Source organism: Nycticebus coucang, chromosome 2 (genome assembly GCF_027406575.1).
Source record: "Nycticebus coucang isolate mNycCou1 chromosome 2, mNycCou1.pri, whole genome shotgun sequence".
NCBI lineage: Eukaryota > Metazoa > Chordata > Mammalia > Primates > Lorisidae > Nycticebus > Nycticebus coucang.
In genome coordinates this window covers 14,602,268-14,615,072 of record NC_069781.1, presented here as the reverse complement: position 1 = coordinate 14,615,072, position 12,805 = coordinate 14,602,268, and positions in this window count along the sequence as shown.

Genomic DNA, 12,805 nt, shown 5'->3' with positions numbered 1-12,805 from the left:
TAGCTTAGCAGGGTACATAATTCTGGGCTGAAAATTGTTCTGTTTAAGTAGGTTAAAGGTAGATGACCATTGTCTTCTTGCTTGGAAAGTTTCATTAGAGAAGTCTGCAGTCAATCTGATGGATTTGCCCCTGTAGGTCAACTGGCGCTTACTCTTGGCAGCTTGCAGAATCTTTTCTTTTGTCTTGACTTTGGACAGGTTCATCACAATGTGTCTTGGAGAAGCTCGGTTAGAGTTGAGGCGACCTGGGGTCCAATATCCCTCTGAAAGCAGTGTGTCAGAATCTTTGGTGATGTTTGGGAAATTTTCTTTTATAATATTCTCTAGTATGGCTTCCATTCCTCTGGGGCATTCTTCTTCCCCTTCTGGAATTCCTATAACTCGTATGGTGGAACGCTTCATAAAGTCCCATAATTCTGACAGTGAACGTTCTGCTTTCTCTCTCTTCTTTTCTGCCTCTTTTACTGTCTGAGTTATCTCAAGAACTTTGTCTTCTACCTCTGAAATTCTTTCTTCTGCATGGTCTAACCTGTTGCTGATACTTTCCATTGTATCTTTAAGTTCCCTAATTGACTGTTGCCGCGCCCACGGCATATAGCCGTAGTGAGGCAGTGCTGTCCGCGTTATAGAACGACGGGAAGGTGGTTTGTGCTCCCCGGAGCTTTGCCCCCAGCGCCCCCAGTATGCACAGCATCAGAAATGTTGCCTAGCATGCTCAGTTACCCGCTTAAGTTTAAAGATTGTGGCGTCTACTCATGTGTTTGTCATCCTGTACCAGAAGTCTGTTTGTTCTGATAAACTATCAATATGTACTTTCTTAAGAATGAACACAATACACTGTTGATCCAGATATAACACCACCTCATGAGCTACTAGACTCAGTGGCACCAACAATGAGCACATAAAGATGTTTTCCCACCATAAATACCAGTGAGCTAAGACGATAAGCCTAAGGACACGAAATACAAATTATCTACATAAGTTACAAAGTCACTGAAACACATCCACCCACCATGAAGTCCTGTTCAGAACATCTTACTTCACCAACTGTCACGCATAATAAAAATCAATAGAAAAACTAATACTTGTCAAGAAATTTACTCTAAATCAAAATTATAATTATCAATAACAATAAGATCAAATAGTAAATGTAGAATTAGTCAAGCATTAACATAAAGAAGATATCAAGCTGTTCTAAAAAGATAATAAGAAACTAAGAAAAGAGTTGGAGGCGGTAACATTCCTGAGATAGGAGGAAGCGGGCAGAGTTGACTAATAACCGCTACCCTCCGGGAAGCGGAACTTTAAGACATAACAATGCATGATAAATCACACTTACAAACACAAAGATAACCCGCGCACATAAGCAAAAAGATTGCAAGCTCTGTAAAAATGTATAAATACCAACATGTGTACCCAGTAAATTTGCAGCTGCATACTTCACCCGTAGTGTGTCAGTCTGTCATTCCTTCGCCGATCTCTCAACCTTCCTCATTCCTTCTCCCTACTTTCCCTCGGACTGGAGCCCACCGACAGGGCGGTCCGTGGCAGACTGTTTCAGTTCCTTCAGGTCTGCTATATCCTTTTTATATTCTTCATATCGTTCATCTCTTATTTGATTCTGTTTTTGGATTTCCTTTTGGTTATTTTCCACTTTATTAGCAATTTCCTTCATTGTTTCCATCATTTCTTTCATTGTTTTCAACATGTGTATTCTAAATTCCCTTTCTGTCATTCCTAACATTTCTATACTGGTGGAATCATCTGCAGTAGCTACCTCATGGTCCCTTGGTGGGGTTGTTCTAGACTGGTTCTTCATGTTGCCTGGAGTTTTCTGCTGATTCTTCCTCATGAGTGATTTCTTTTATCTGTTTCCTTGCCCTAATTTTCCTTTCCCTTCCTCTTGCTCTTTAAGTTCTTGTGCCTGTGGACTAAGGGTTACAGGACCAGAAGGGTGAGAAGGTTGAAGAGCAAAAAAAGGGGATGAAAGAAAGGAGGACCGAGTGATAAGAAAAAAAGAAAGATAGAGAAAGGAGAGGGGGTGGGTATAAGGAATATTGACAAAAAGAAGAGAGACACAGAAAGAGGGAGACAGGGCAATATAGGTGTACAGTAGGGTACTTTGACACAACCTTAAAAAACCCCCACCTTCTGGGGGTGCCCAGTTGCGTGGTTCCCTTGAGGTCAGCAACTCTTTGCTAACCTGATCAGACACAGTACCCCACCTCCACCAAGTAGAGAGGAAAGACAAAAATGCTATAAATCAAAGCAAAAGAAGCAAACAGAAAACTTTACGGGGATAAAATTGGGTGAAAAACCAAATTATATCGGTAGAAACACTAGCAAAAATGAAGTTGAAGTTATTAAAAAAGGCAGCAATGGGAAATTATAATTAAACTAGGAAAATTGAGAAAGAAAAAGGGATCTGTGTGGAAAAGATTGAAATTAAAGAAACAAAAGAACATCAGCAACGTCAAAATAAACAAACAAAAAAAACAACCAAACCAAAAAAAAAAAGAAGAAAAAAATACACAACCAAAAACAAAGCAGTTTGTATATGTTATTGAATATTGTCTGGGCAACACGTGGTCTTCTGGGGTATGAGATGTTAGTTCTGATACGACTGGAGGCTGCTGATTTCTCCACCCCCAGCAGGTAGACACCCTAAATCTCTCTTCAGCCCACTTAAAAGGCACTTTCAACTTGTAAACTTGCTGAGCAGAAGCTTTCCCAGCTTTCTCACTGGAATAGCTGCTGAAGTGGCTATCCACTTACTCAGAGTGCCAAAACCGGTCTCACTCTGCCCCTGAGGGTTAGGGCTGCAAGGCGGCTCAAACCCCACCCTTAGGCTACTTGGTTGCTGGGTTACCAGCTCCCACCCGTTTCTAGCTCTGCGACCCTGAGGGCGGAGCTTGCCGGGGCAGATCACTGACAATGGATCCGTGTGACCCACCGCCAAACACTATTAGCTCTGTCTGGCTCAGCGGCTCAGACTGGGGCCCTAGACAATGGCCAAAGTTCTCCGCACTCCCGCTCAGGCCTTCCCCAAGGCAGTTCAACTCAGTGCCAAGTCCAAGGACATCAAAACAGTTCACAGGTAAGGCCTTTCTGGTTTGCAGTCTCGCTGCTACTGAACTTACAGTTGTGGGCGGGTTTAGACGGATTGAACACACGCGACCACTTGCCGGTTTTCCACTGTTTTAGTCCTCCTCTTGGGGTCCAGAAGTCTCTCGCTGACTCCCTGTATCTTCATAGGAGTGATGATAGGCAGTTCCCACCAGCCAGAGATGCCTGGAGTCCTATCTCCCCAGACTCACGGTGCCCAGATGCAAGGAAGCTGTTACTTGGCTGCCATCTTGCTCCACCTCCCTCGAGAAACCATTTTCAAAAGGTATTTAAAAAGGACAGTAATAAATATTTTTAAAGGAAATTTCAAGAGGCAGAAGCTATTAAACAATATCAAAATATGATGAGAATTTAAGCAAAATAAACTTAAAGACTCTCCATTAGTTTTAGTGACATGATGGCCATTGATGACCTTGGTGAATGTGAAATGGAGAAACGGAAAAGGAGCCAGATTAGCACCTGTTAAGAAATGGGGGGCAGCGCCTGTGACTCAAAGGAGTAGGGCACCAGCCCCATATGCAGGAGGTGGTGGATTCAAACACAGCACAGGCCAAAAACTGCAAAAAAAAAAAAAAAAAAAAAGAAATGAGTGGAGGTGAGAATGTTGAGAAAGTGATTATAATTCATATCAATATTATTCCACTGTCTTAAGCTTACATTGTTCCTGAAGAGAAATCAGCCAATAACTCTTACTTTCATCCCTCTTGTAACTAAAGTGTCTTTTTTCCTCTGGCTTATTTTATTTTGGAACTTAGCCACTGGACTACAGCTTAGCTATCTATGGATTTCTCTGCATTTATTTTGCTTAGGGTTTATTGAGCCTCTTAGATCTATGTATAAGTATTTTTCTTCATGTTTAAAAAATTTTATTCTCAACTTTTCTAATAGTACCATGCTGTTTTGGTTGCTAAAGTATTGCAGTATAGGTTAAAATCTCTTACAGTGATGCCTCCAGATTTTCTCCTTTTACTGGAGGTTGCTTTGCCTATTCAGGCTCGTTTCTGGTTCCAAAGGAAGCATAGAATTATTTTTACTAGAACTGCAAAAAATAACATTGGTACTTTTTTTTGGGGGGGGGGAGGGATTCATTGAGGGTAAAATAAGCCAGGTTACACTGATTGCAATTGTTAGGTAAAGTCCCTCTTGCAATCATGTCTTGCCCCCATAAAGTGTGACACACACCAAGGCCTCACCCCCTTCCCTCCGTCCCTCTTTCTGCTTTTCCTCCCCCCATAACCTTAATTGTCATTAATTATCCTCATATCAAAATTGAGTACATAGAATTCATGCTTCTCCATTCTTGTGATGCTTTACTAAGAATAGTGTCTTCCACTTCCATCCAGGTTAATACGAAGGATGTGAAATCTCCATTTTCTTTTTTTTTTTTTTTTCTTAACTTCCACTGTATTTTTTTTTTTCTTTTTATTGTTGGGGATTCATGTAGGGTACAATAAGCCAGTTACACTGATTGCAATTGTTACGTAAAGTCCTTCTTGCAATCATGACTTGCCCCCATAAAGTGTGACACACACTAAGGACCCACCCCCCTCCCTCCATCCCTCTTTCTGCTTCCCCCCCCATAACCTTGATTGTCATTAATTGTCCTCATATCAAGATTGAGTACATAGGATTCATGCTTCTCCATTCTTGTGATGCTTTACTAAGAATAATGTCTTCCACTTCCATCCAGGTTAATACGAAGGATGTAAAGTCTCCATTTTTTTTAATGGCTGAATAGTATTGCATGGTATACATATACCACAGCTTGTTAATCCATTCCTGGGTTGGTGGGCATTTAGGCTGTTTCCACATTTTGGCGATTGTAAATTGAGCAGCAATAAACAGTCTAGTACAAGTGTCCTTATGATAAAAGGATTTCTTTCCTTCTGGGTAGATGCCCAGTAATGGGATTGCAGGATCAAATGGGAGGTCTAGCTTGAGTGCTTTGAGGTTTCTCCATACTTCCTTCCAGAAAGGTTGTACTAGTTTGCAGTCCCACCAGCAGTGTAAAAGTGTTCCCTTCTCTCCACATCCACGCCAGCATCTGCAGTTTTGAGATTTTGTGATGTGGGCCATTCTCACTGGGGTTAGATGATATCTCAGGGTTGTTTTGATTTGCATTTCTCTAATATATAGGGATGATGAACATTTTTTCATGTGTTTGTTAGCGATTCATCTGTCATCTTTAGAGAAAGTTCTATTCATGTCTCTTGCCCATCGATATATGGGATTGTTGGCTTTTTTCATGTGGATTAATTTGAGTTCTCTATAGATCCTAGTTATCAAGCTTTTGTCTGATTGAAAATATGCAAATATCCTTTCCCATTGTGTAGGTTGTCTCTTTGCTTTGGTTATTGTCTCCTTAGCTGTACAGAAGCTTTTCAGTTTAATGAAGTCCCATTTGTTTATTTTTGTTGTTGTTGCAATTGCCATGGCAGTCTTCTTCATGAAGTCTTCCCCCAGGCCAATATCTTCCAGTGTTTTTCCTATGCTTTCTTTGAGGATTTTCATTGTTTCATGCCTTAAATTTAAGTCCTTTATCCATCTTGAATCAATTTTTGTGAGTGAGGAAAGGTGTGGGTCCAGTTTCAGTCTTTTACATGTAGACATCCAGTTCTCCCAACACCATTTATTGAATAGGGAGTCTTTCGCCCAAGGTATGTTCTTGTTTGGTTTATCGAAGATTAGGTGGTTGTAAGATGTTAGTTTCATTTCTTGGTTTTCAATTCGATTCCAATTGTCTATGTCTCTGTTTTTGTGCCAGTACCATGCTGTCTTGATCACTATGGCTTTGTAGTACAGACTAAAATCTGGTAGGCTGATGCCCCCAGCTTTATTTTTATTACTAAGAAGTGCCTTAGCTATACGGGGTTTTTTCCGGTTCCATACAAAACACAGAATGATTTTCTCCAAATCTTGAAAGTACAATGTTGGTATTTTGATAGGAATGGCATTGAATAGGTATATTGCTTTTGTAAGTATAGACATTTTAACAATGTTGATTCTTCCAATCCATGAGCATGGTATGATCTTCCTTTTGTTAATATCCTCTGCTATTTCCTTTCTGAGGATTTCATAATTTTCTTTGTAAGGTACTTCACCTCCTTCGTTAGGTATATTCCTAGGTATTTCATTTTCTTTGAAACTATGGTGAAGGGAGTTGTGTCCTTAATTAGCTTCTCATCTTGACTGTTATTGGTGTATACAAAGGCTACTGACTTGTGGACACTGATTTTATATCCTGAAACATTACTGTATTTTTATTTTGGTGTTCTTTTTTTTATTAAATCGTAGCTGTGTACATTGATATGATCATGGGGCATCATTCCATTACTGTATTTTTTGATGACTTCCAGGAGTCTTGTGGTTGAGTCTTTAGGGTTCTCTAAGTATAAGATCATGTCGTCAGCAAAGAGGGAGAGTTTGACCTCCTCTGCTCCCATTTGGATTCCCTTTATTTCCTTGTCTTGCCTAATTGTATTGGCTAGAACTTCCAGAACTATGTTGAATAGTAAAGGTGACAGAGGACAACCTTGTCTGGTTCCAGTTCTAAGAAGAAAAGCTTTGAGTTTTACTCCATTCAGTAAAATTATAGCTGTGGGTTTGTCATAGATAGCTTCAATCAGTTTTAGAAATGTGCCACCTATGCCTATACTCTTCAGTGTTCTAATTAGAAAAGGATGCTGGATTTTATCAAATGCTTTTTCTGCATCTATTGAGAGGATCATGTGATCTTTATTTTTGCCTCTGTTAATATGGTGGATAACGTTTATGGATTTGCATATGTTAAACTAGCCTTGCATTCCTGGGATGAAGCCTACTTGATCATGATGAATGACTTTTTTGATGATAAGCTGTAATCTATTGGCTAGGATTTTGTTGAGAATTTTTGCATCTATATTCATGAGTGAGATTGGTCTGAAATTCTCCTTTTTGTTTGGGTCTTTTCCTGGTTTTGGTATCAGGGTGATGTTTGCTTCATAGAATGTGTTGAGGAAGATTCCTTCTTCCTCAATTTTTTGGAATAATTTCTGCAGTACAGGAATAAGCTCTTTCTTGAAGGTTTGATAGAATTCTGGGTTGAGGCCATCTGGACCAGGGCATTTTTTGGTTGGAAGACTTTTTATTGTTTCTTTGATCTCAGTGCTTGAAATTGGTCTGTTCAGGAGCTCTATTTCTTCCTGGCTGAGTCTAGGGAGAGGGTGTGATTCCAAATATTGATCCATTTCTTTCACATTGTCAAATTTCTGGGCATAGAGTTTCTGGTAGTATTCAGAGATGATCTCTTGTATCTCTGTTGGATCAGTTGTTATTTCCCCTTTATCATTTCTGATTGAGGTTACTAGAGATTTTACTTTTCTATTTCTCATTAGTCTGGCCAATGGTTTATCTATTTTATTTATTTTTTCAAAAAACCAACTCCTTGTTTCATTAATTTTCTGAATGATTCTTTTGTTTTCAATTTCATTGATCTCTGATTTGATTTTGGATATTTCTTTCCTTCTGCTAAGTTTAGGCTTAGATTGTTCTTCTTTTTCCAATTTCATAAGATCTCTTGTGAGATTGTTGATGCGCTCTCTTTCTGTTTTTCGAATGTAGGCATCTAAAGCGATGAATTTTCCTCTCAAAACTGCTTTTGCAGTATCCCACAGGTTTTGGTAGCTTGTGTCTTCATTGTTTTGATGCTCAAGGAAGTTAATGATTTCCTGTTTTATTTCTTCATGCACCCATCTGTTATTCAACAGAAGATTGTTTAATTTCCATGACTTTGGGTGGGGTCGAGCATTTTTGTTAGAGTTGAGTTCCACCTTTAGTGCCTTATGGTCTGAGAAGATACAAGGTAAAATTTCAATTCTTTTGATTCTGTTGATATTTGTTTTGTGTCCCAGGATATGATCAATTTTGAAGAATGTTCCATGGGGCAATTAGAAGAATGTATATTCTTTATCTTTGCGATGGAGTGTTCTATATGCGTCTATCAAGCACAGTTGTTCATTTACATCTCTTATATCTTTGTTTAATTTCTGTTTAGAGGATCTGTCCAGCTCTGTAAGAGGAGTGTTAAAGTCCCCTGTTATGATGGTATTATCAGATATCATATTGCTCAGACTGAGTAAGGTCTGCTTCAAGAATCTGGGAGCATTTAAATTGAGTGCATAAATACTTAGAATTGAAACATCTTCTTGTTGTATTTTTCCCTTGACCAATATAAAGTGACCATCTTTGTCTTTTTTGACTTTAGTTGCTTTAAATCCACATGAATCTGAAAATAAGATTGCAACGCCTCTTTTCTTCTGAATGCCATTTGCCTGAAAAATTGTCTTCCAACCCTTGACTCGGAGCTTTAATTTGTCTTTTGAAGCCAGGTGTGTTTCTTGCAGACAGCAAATGGATGGCTTGTGTTTTTTAATGCAGTCAACCAATCTGTTTCTCTTCAGTGGGGAATTCAAGCCATTAACATTTATTGAGATAACTGATAAGTGTGGTGGTATTCTATTCATCTTAGTTTGTGAGAGTCCATTGCTTACTTTTATCCTTTGCATCAGTGTGGAGGTTAGGTTCTGTTCTTTAATTTCTGAGTTCTTACTTTGCTGCTGATCCATTGTGGTGGTCAATGTGCAGAACATGTTGAAGTATTTCCTGTAGAGCTGGTGTTGTTGTGGTGAATTTCCTCAATGTTTGTATATCCATAAATGATTTGATTTCTCCATCAATTTTTAAGCTTAGCTTAGCAGGGTACAGAATTCTGGGCTGGAAATTGTTCTGTTTAAGTAGATTAAAGGTAGATGACCATTGTCTTCTTGCTTGGAAAGTTTCATTAGAGAAGTCTGCGGTCACTCTGATGGATTTGCCCCTGTAGGTCAACTGGTGCTTATTCCTGACAGCTTGCAGAATCTTTTCTTTTGTCTTGACTTTGGACAGGCTCATCACAATGTGTCTTGGAGAAGCTCGGTTAGAGTTGAGGCGACCTGGGGTCCAATATCCCTCTGAAAGCAGTGTGTCAGAATCTTCGGTGATATTTGGGAAAATTTCTTTTATAATATTCTCTAGTATGGCTTCCATTCCTCTGGGGCATTCTTCTTCCCCTTCTGGAATTCCTATAACTCGTATGTTGGAATGCTTCATAAAGTCCCATAATTCTGACAGTGAACGTTCTGCTTTCTCTTTCTTCTTTTCTGCCTCTTTTACTATCTGAGTTAGCTCAAGAACTTTGTCTTCTACCTCTGAAATTCTTTCTTCTGCATGGTCTAACCTATTGCTGATACTTTCCATTGCAACTTTAAGTTCCCTAATTGACTGTTTCATTCCTTCAGCTCTGCTATATCCTTTTTATATTCTTCATATCATTCATCTCTTATTTGATTCTGTTTTTGGATTTCCTTTTGGTTATTTTCCACCTTATTAGAAGTTTCCTTCATTGTTTCCATCATTTCTTTCATTGTTTTCATCATGTGTACTCTAAATTCCCTTTCTGTCGTACCTGACATTTCTTTATAGGTGGAATCATCTGCAGTAGCTACCTCATGGTCCCTTGGCGGGGTTGTTCTGGACTGGCTCTTCATGTTGCCTGGAGTTTTCTGCTGATTCTTCCTCATGAGTGATTTCTTTTTTCTGTTTCCTTGCCCTAATTTTCCTTTGTCTTCCTCTTGCTCTTTAAGTTCTCGTGCCTGTGGACTAAGGGTTAGATGAGTCCTTTTGTTACAGGACCAGAAGGGTGAGAAGGTAACAGCAAGAAAGGGATGAAAGAAAGGAGGACCGAGTGAAAAGAAAAAAAAAAATAGAGAAAGGAGAGGGGGTGGGTAAAAGGAATATTGACAAAAATAAGAGAGGCACAGAAAGAGGGAGACAGAGCAAGATAGCTGTACAGTAGGGTACTTTGACACAACCTTTAAAAAAAACCACCTTCTGGGGCTGCCCAGTTGGGTGGGTCCCTTGAGGTGAGCAGCTCTTTGCTAACCTGATCAGACACAGTACCCCACCTCCACCAAGTAGAGAGGAAAGACAAAAATGCTATAAATCAAACCAAAACAAGCAAACAGAAAACTTTATGGGATAAAATTGGGTGAAAAACAAAATAATATCAGTAGAAACACTAGCAAAAATGAAGTTCTAGTTATTAAAAAAGGCAGCAATGAGAAATTATAATTAAACTAGAAAAAATTAAGAAAGAAAAAAGATCTGTATGGAAACGTTTGAAATTAAAAAACAAAACAACATCAACAACATCAAAATAACCAAAAAAACAACCAAACCACAAAAAAAAAAAGAAAGAAAAACAGAAAAAACAAAACACAACCAAAAACAAAGCAGTATGTATATGTTGTTGAATATTGTTTGGGCAACATGTGGTCTTCTGGGGTATGAGATGTTAATCACAGTTCTGATATGACTGGAGGCTGCTGATTTCTCAAACCCCAGCATGTAGACACCCTAAATCTCTCTTCAGCCCACTTAAAAGGCACTTTGAACTTGTAAACTTGCTGAGCAGAAGCTTTCCCAGGAAAGCGCTTTTCACTGGAATCACTGCTGAAGTAGCTATCTGGTTACCCAGTGTGCCAAAACCCATCTCACTCTGCCCCTGAGGGTTAGGGCTGCAAGGCGGCTCAGACCCCACCCTTAGGCTACTTGGTTGCTGGGTTACCAGCTCCCACCCGATTCTTGCTCTGTGACCCTGAGGGCGGAGCTTGCTGGGGCAGATTGCTCACAATGGCTCCCTGTGACCCACAGCCAAACACTATTAGCTCCGTCTGGCTCAGCGGCTCAGACTGGGACCCTAGGCAACCACCAACATTCTCCACATTCCTGCTCAGGCTCTCCCCAAGGCAGTTCAACTGAGTGCCAAGTCCGAAGACACCAAAACAGTTCACATGTATGGCCTTTCCGGTTTGCAGTCGCGCTGCTACTGAACTTACAGTTGCGGGTGGGTTTAGACCGATTGAACACATGCGACCACTTGCCGGTTTGTCACTGTTTTACTCCTCCTCTTGGGGTCCAGAAGTCTCTCGCTGACTCTCTGTATCCTCACAGGGGTGATGATAGGCAGATCACTAGCCAGAGATGCCTGGAGTCCTATCTCCCCAGACTCACGGTGCCCAGATGCAAGGAAGCTGTTACTTGGCCACCATCTTGCTCTCCTCCATAACATTGGTACTTTAATCGGGATAGTACTTTAATTGAACCTATAAATCACTTTAGGAAGTATAAACAAGTAAGATCTCACAAGCCAGTAGGGATTGGGGCCCCATTTTGAGTTTTCTTAAACAGAACAATAGCCAGACTAGAAACTGGCATCCTATAAAACTAAATTTCTTACCTAAGACAGAAAGTTTTCTGATAAGCAAACACTGAGGGAATTTGCCAAGACCACAGGATAGTACTCAGATTAGCATTATACATCAATCAGCACAACAAACACCCAGCAGTGTAAAATCACCTAAAATCTAAAGGACAGAACCCATATAAAATAATAGCTCAAGAAGTAAAATGAACCAATAAAGTTCTAAACAACAGGATGAACAGAAATCTACCCCATCTATCAATTCTTTCAATAAATGTGAATCGATTCAACACCCCTCTCAAGAGACATAGGCTGGGTGAATGGATAAAATAAATAGAAGCCAGGTATCTATTGTCTATAGGAAAGGCATCTAGTCCACAAGACACTTTCAGACTCAAAGGGAAGGAATGGAAAACAAAATTCTAGGCAAATCCAAACCAAAACAAAGCTTGTGTAGCCATTCTCATATCAGATAACATAGATTTAAAAAAAAAAGAAAGAAAGAAAGACAAAGATGGTCATTATATAATGGTAAAAGAAACAATTCAACAAGAAGACATAACCTTAAATAGTTATGCAACTAACACAGGTGCACAGATTCATAAAGCAAACCCTCCTAGATATAAACAAAATGATAAACAACAAACTTGTAATAGTCAGGGACTTCAATGCCCCATCGAAAGACTTAGACAGATCCTCCAACCAAAAAATAAACACTAGAATTAAATGGGACTCTAGAGGAAAGGGACCTAGAAGACATTTAGAGAACATTCTACTCAAAATCCATTGAATATACATTCTTCTCAGCAGCAAATGGAACATTCTCTAACATTGTTCAAATCTTAGGCCATAAAAAAATGTCTCAACAAATTAAAAACATAGAACTTGTAGCATATATTTTCCCATATCACAGTAGAATAAAATTAGAAATCAATTTCAACAGAAACATTTAATTCTACACAAAGCTGTGTAAATTAAACAAACTACTTTGGAACAATTATTGTGTCAAGGAGGAACTTAACATGGAAATAAAAAGATTCCTTGAAATAAATGACAAAGGGGACACAAATTGTCAAAATCTGTGGGATTCAGCAAAAGCAATCCTAAGGGGAAAATCCATAGCCTTTATTCCTACATTAAAAAGATAGAAAGGGCCAGACATGGTGGCTCACACCTATAATCCTAGCACTCTGGGAGGACAAGGCAGGCGGATTGCCTGAGCTTATGATTTGAGACCAGCCTGAGCAAGAGTGAGATCCCATCTCTAAAAAATAGCTGGGCATTGTGGCAGGCACCTGTAGTCCCAGCTACTCAGGAGGCTGAGGCAAGAGAATCACTTGAGCCCAAGAGTTTGAGGTTGCTGTGAGCTATGATGCCATGCACTCTACAGGTGGCAACAAA